The 6,508-nt window shown below is 37.4% G+C and overlaps 1 pseudogene; it reads right to left on the bottom strand.

The window, feature by feature from the left end:
• Window positions 1-3,292: 3,292 nt before the first annotated feature.
• LOC102750410 (dnaJ homolog subfamily A member 1 pseudogene) lies at window positions 3,293-4,361 on the bottom strand (annotated as a pseudogene).
• Window positions 4,362-6,508: the final 2,147 nt, after the last annotated feature.

Genomic DNA, 6,508 nt, shown 5'->3' with positions numbered 1-6,508 from the left:
AATGTATTAGTTCTACAAGCATTACTTAACTACTCAGGTAAATTTTATTTGTTAATCAAAAAATGTGAAATATTTAACAAGGAAATTAAAAAATTGAATTTATTAAGGCAGCTCAAAATGTCTAAGTAAAATGAATTACTCAAGTTAAAAAGCCCTCTTAACACTGATTGTTAAAATACAGTAACATGATATAGTTTACATCCTATCTAAAACCTCACTTTGGAACATGGTCATTTTTCAAAATTTGAGATCAGCCTTAACTACCTTAGTGTTAATTCTAATGCAGTAGTTCTTAAATTTTATTATATAATTTGAATTTAACAGGTCAAGGAAGAACTAGGCTTATGAGCTTATACCTTTAATAAATTTAATATTAATTTTAAAAATTGAAATAATTAGTGAAAAATGTTTTTGTTGTAAGGGTTACCTGGTAAGAACAGCAAACAACTTCTACTTCTAGAAGGACAGTTACTTATAGTGTACATGTGTAGCATAAAGTGCCTCTAATACAGGAATTGGCTGGGTCCATTGAAGAAAGGTTTGGGAACATTTCTAACTTTTGGCCATTGGATGACTGATCTAAAGAAGAGTCAGAGTTAATTGTAATAATGCAATATTGACCCAGAACACACAGACATCAAGTTCACTTTGGTCCTTGCCGACCAGAAGCTAGACTAAGTTATGTCTGTTGCAGAGGCTTGGGTAACTTTCCCATGTTTCTGCCATTTCTTTAATTCTTTGCCTAATTTTTTTTTAATTGATGTACTCACTGGAGAGCAAGTCACTAAACACCATGTACTCATTCTTTAAAAGACAGATATAATTATATAATAAACTTTTCAAGTACATGCCAAGTGTCTACTTCATAAAATCTAGACCAATATGCCTCATTTTCAGGATCTTTTATAGCCCAACTCAACCACATATATGCTTTCTTGATTCCATCCACCAAATATCAGCAAAAGACTCATGTGAACTTTCTAACTTTTCCACGGGCACATTTATTTATTCCCTCGTCTGTGTTTTTGCTTCTATTGCTCTTCTATCTTAGAATTCCCTGACATATTAGATATGTCTATTGTAATTTCACTGAATTCCCATGTCCTCTATGAAAACTTCCCTGATTCCCTGGCTTTCACTGAATTCCTCCTTTTCTCTGACATTCTAGGACATTTATCTCTATGCCATGCATTTTCACACTAATGTGCATTTTGTAAATATTTTACCACCACTGTATAGGCTGCAGTGGTATAATATTTACCAAGGATGTTTATTAATCCCTGAAATACCTTTTCACCTCCATCCCAAATAATACACACACACACACACACACTCTCTCTCTCTCTCTCTTGTAAACTAGACCCTGGACTCCAGCACCATAGAGAAGTGAGACACAGGCAAATGCAAAGAAAGACAAATGAAATTAACTGTCATCTTTCTAGGACACAAAGCCCAAATTGTTGTATAAGCCATGGATTTGGAGAAAAAAGAATGTTCATAACCCATTTCATTTTTACTATGGCATAGAGAGGAAAAATACAAAACTAAACTCTAATACTCTCTGGTCTTGGTGGGGAGAGGAAAAAGAGAGAGGAGAAGAGAAGAAAAGGCTAGGAAGCATGAAAAAAGCTGAAAGACCGTATCTGGGGTTTTAGTACCATGACCAAGGGGTAGAGTGTGGGTACCAGTGAGTGGAGGCTTACAGAGAGCAATCATGTCACCAGAATCCAGATGGGAAATGGCCATACCTGAGGATCATACCAACCTATGATCTCTTTGTTCTCTACTCCACAATGCTGGGTTAAAAAAAAATTGCTACATATTGTAAAGTAATCTTAAAGAGAAGAGCTGTAAAATGTCATAAAGAGATTCTAACACTTAGTGAGGAAGGATTTATATAAGAGGAAAAATCCTTCAGTGACTTAAATAAGAAATTCTAGAATTGACTGCATTAAGTTTCCAGGAGGAAGACACAAATTAGATTGAGTTACAGAAAGTACACAGATTACATATGATTGCACACCTGAGATAATGGATTGAAAATCAATTTCTCTCAACAATAATGTCTTGAAGTAGCCCATTGTATAATGGCAAGTGCCCCACTAACTTTGTTCACTAAGTGTTGTCCAGATAATTCTGAGAGTTTCCTAGGGTTTGGCTACACACTTGTTGGGGGCAGTCTCTCCTTCTTCCCCTCCAGCTGTCTCATCAGGTAACTCTCTACAATTAATGACCCTCCTGGTGAGCATAGTTGTTTTATTGGTGATAGCAGCTGTGGGGAGGGGACACCATCTTTTCTGTCCCAGATCCATTTAGGCCTATCTCTAATTCATGATAACACTACTGAATTAACAGGACTTTATTGACATTAGGGGGTGGTGGAAAAAAAAATAAGAGTTCACAGCATCACAGGTCTTTGGCTTCATCACCTTGTCATTCTCTTGCCTCTACCCTCACTCTGTTGCTTATAAAATGGTTTCTCCCTTGTCACAAGATGGCTACTAGTAGAGTTCAGAGGTATGTGCTTTTTGGTTCACATTCGAGGAGAGAGATACCTTCTTTTTCTCTAACCACCAAACAGGAGTCCAGTGCAACTCTCAGATTAGAGCAATTCAGATCATATGCCCTTCCCTGAACCAAACCCTATCACTAGGAGGATACTGTGACTGATTGGATTAGGCCTGGCTTATAAGCTCATTCCTGAATCAGTAAATTCTTTTTTTTTTTTAAAGATTTTATTTATTTATTAAAGAGAGAGAGAGCATGAGCAGGGGGAAGGAGGCAGAGGGAGAGGGAGAAGCAGACTCCCCGCTGAGCAGGGAGCCCAATGTAGGGCTTGATCCCAGGACCCCAGATCATGACCTGAGCCGCGAAGACAGACGCTTAACCAACTGAGCCACCCAGGCGCCCCCTGAATCAGTAACTTTGAGAAGGTAAGGAAGGCTGCCCTAATAGCCCAGGCCAGTCAGGACTCACACAGAGAGCTGAAGGAAGATCAGATCCATTTCATCTAAAAGGCTGTTGTACATGGAGACAGAATGAAATGGAAGGCAGCAGCAATTGCCCCCAACTTGTCCTGGAATCTTTTTTTTTTTTTTTTGAGCTTTTATATTTGAGTTTATTCTTCATTTAACTTTTAAAACACTACTATAGTTGAATATTAAAACAAAAACAATAGCAAGTAGTGAGCTATGATTATAGTGCTTCACTCATTCACTACTGCATATAAAATGCCAGCAGTGTTATCCACTGGCCCCATTAAGAGGTCTGACACTGAACACCACCCCTAAATTCGATGATTAGGCGACCCTTCTCACATGGTCTACAATAAATTGGCATGCCTTCATTTAGCACACACTTGATATCTACATGCTTGACAGTTTGACTTGGGTGAGAGGTGATGACGATGGTTCAGTTGTCAAGAGTAGATACTGGCTTTTGAAAGCCGCACAGTGCTTCAACCAGCTGTATGTCCATACACATGAAAAGGTTTTCTCACCGAGTAAAAACAGCGTGGTCCTTCTGATCTAAAACAATGATAATATCTCCTGGTTCCAGTCCTGGTTCTTGGTCTCCTTCACCATGGAATGTTATCTTCTGGCCATCCTTCATGCCTTTGTCAATATGAACTTCTAGAATCTTCTTCTCTCGAACTATCTTCCTCCCATTGCAAGCTTTTACATCTATCTTTGGGACTGATCCGTTCCCCATGGCCCTGGCACTCCATGAACACAGATTGAATTTGCTGAACCATTCCAGGTCCTATCTGATCAATTCTTATTTGCATTCCAGTACCTCAGCAATTGGGACAACATTCGACTGCTCCTTTCTTACCACCTTGGCCTTCACATTTATTGCAAATCACATTCTTTTGCAGAGCTAGTTTTCATGTTGCACGGTTATATAAATCTTCTAAGGTTACTGAGAGCTGATGCACAACATTTTTACCTATCCTTTCTCTCTGCATCCTTCCTCCTCCTCCAAAAACCATATCAAAGATGTCCATGGGGGAGCCAAAACCACCACCAGCTCCACCTTCTTTAATTGCCTGTTCTCCTCCTTTGTCATATAATTCCCTTTTCTTTGCATCAGAGAGTACTTCGTAAGCTTGAGAAATCTGTTTAAACTTCTCTCCTTCATTTGGATTCTTATCAGGGTGGTACTTCAAGGCCTGTTTCCTGTAGGCCTTTTTCAATTCCTCTTGGGTGGCATTGGGTTTGACCCCCAAAACATTATAGTAAGTGGTTTCTTTCACCATTTTCTATAGCCGGTGAGAGGGCCGAGGCCGGTGTGGGGGAGCGGGAAGGAGCGCGTTGCTGGGCGCAGCTCGGGCAGCCGCGGCTCCTCCGCGTCTCACCGAGCATTCTGGAAAGTTCCCTTGTCCTGGAATCTTATAGTGGACTATGGCCCTGCCTGGCTCCCTCCCACCCCTAGCCCAGTCTTCACATAACAAAGACAGTTCACACTGTCACCACCAAACCCATAGCAGTTTCTTCTATCTATAGAGTTCAGGCTAAGCTGTACTGCTGACTACCTGTCTCAGAGAAAAGGAAGATTTTTAAAAATCTCATTATCAGGTCAAGGTTTCCAAATTCTCCTGTGAATTTACATGTGTTATTGGAGATACCTGTTTCTTTTGCAGGACATTTTATACCCTCTGACATATTAGCCCTGCTATGCAGAATATGCATAAGCACAGAAAATACTGCTGGGCTATTAAATTGTGGTCAATTTATTACTTATAACAAGATTTGTTTCATTTGTATCCAACTAGATTTTTAGTCTTCTTAAGAGCTAAGTCTTCATTTTACAGGGTGTTTTTTTTTATTTTTTAATTTTATCATGACTGTAACAATTTCACAAAGTTCAACCTAATTGAACTGTTGAACTGTTTTGTTGTACAAAACAGTAACCTTTGCAAAACGTCATGAGCTTTTTGAGGGCAGAAACTATGTGAAACTCACGTTTGTATTTACAGGGCCCAACACAACATTTGGAACAGAATGAGACACTTAATTAACATTTCTTTGAATAAACAAATTAATGAATAAATGAATAAATCCCAAAAGTAGTTATTGATGACCTATCTAAAAAGCACAATAAATAAATTGATGTATTTGCTACATCATATAGAGCATGCATATTTCTCTAGGAGCCTGTGAGGCAGCCTCATTCCTGCCACTGAGATATTATGAAATAAACTACGGTTTAGGCAATGCGCCATTAAATCCACTGCTCAGAAAACTTAAGGTAGTTTTTTGGTAGGTGTTTATGTATATATTAGTTGACTCTGGCACATTAAGCACAAATTTGTCTTTGAATATATATTGTTTCTTTATATTCAAAAATCACAAAGTGTTTCTCCTTTGAATGAATTATATGCATTTGTATCAATCATTTTATGACCAGGGGTTACAATTTATGTCACCTGGTAGGCCCAATCATTGCCTCCCTTCCTACCCCTTAGCCACTTTTAATTACTTAATTCCTATTTCCAGAAAACAGTTGGCTTTTTTAAAATTAGAAATTAGAACTTGCTTTCTGCCAAACTAAAGGTATATTTGTGGCTCTTGTTTTTCTTTTACATATGCATCCTCTTCCAAACTAAAACACTAATCTAAAATTTTATAATAGCTTTAAAGTTATTCCCTCATGGGCCAGATTAGTCACGTTGAAATGAGTCATCTCATACATAGAATGGTGCACTATTAAACATATCTACATGAATAATTATTAGTAAACAAGTATTATATTCAAAATTTTAAAATAAAATATCATGTTTACATTTATAAAATGATTTGAAATTTATAAAGCTCTTATATTATTTCTTTCAAATCTTACAACACGTCTATTAAGTAAAGTTGATATTATTGTCCAATTTATTAGAGGATACAAATCTAACTCATGTGACCTGCCATGACCTTGTTAATTCTTCAGGAGCACTTATTACTCTTAGTATTTTCAGGGTCTAGAATATTGTTTGGCATAGCATAAGTGGACAACTAATAAATATTTTCCAAAACGAATTATTGGATGTCACCCAGCTAGAATCAGAAGTTAAAGCCAAACCTGCTAAATTTAATGTATATTCTATTACATCAGACTGACTCTATCATTTTTGCCTTTTTGAACTTTAGGAGAGGTACATATCCAAAAAAATATTCCTTAAAATTAACTGTCACTTCCAGCTCATTCACCATTTGAACACAGAGATGAAACATCGACACAGGATAAATTGAATTCAGTTCAAATCCAGGGTTGAGCATCTACGGAATAGCAGCAATATACTAAGGGCTGGAAAGATAAAGATGAGTGAGAGGCCTCTGTCCTCAAGAAAATTGTAAACCAATAAAGAAGGGAATAAATGTAATTTAGTTGTTAAGTACTATAATCAAAGTGTGTTGAGGGAGATAAATTAAAAGTACAGAAGGTGGAACCACACTAAGAGTGTGAAAAGAGTAACAATAGTGTAGTTATCAGTGTGGGCAAAATAATGTTGTAATAACAA

This window comes from Leptonychotes weddellii, chromosome 4, assembly GCF_054177405.1.
Source record: "Leptonychotes weddellii isolate Sample4059 chromosome 4, ASM5417740v2, whole genome shotgun sequence".
Classification (NCBI taxonomy): Eukaryota; Metazoa; Chordata; class Mammalia; order Carnivora; family Phocidae; genus Leptonychotes; species Leptonychotes weddellii.
Note: the sequence above shows the minus strand (reverse complement) of the source record. Positions and strands in the feature narration are given on the sequence as shown.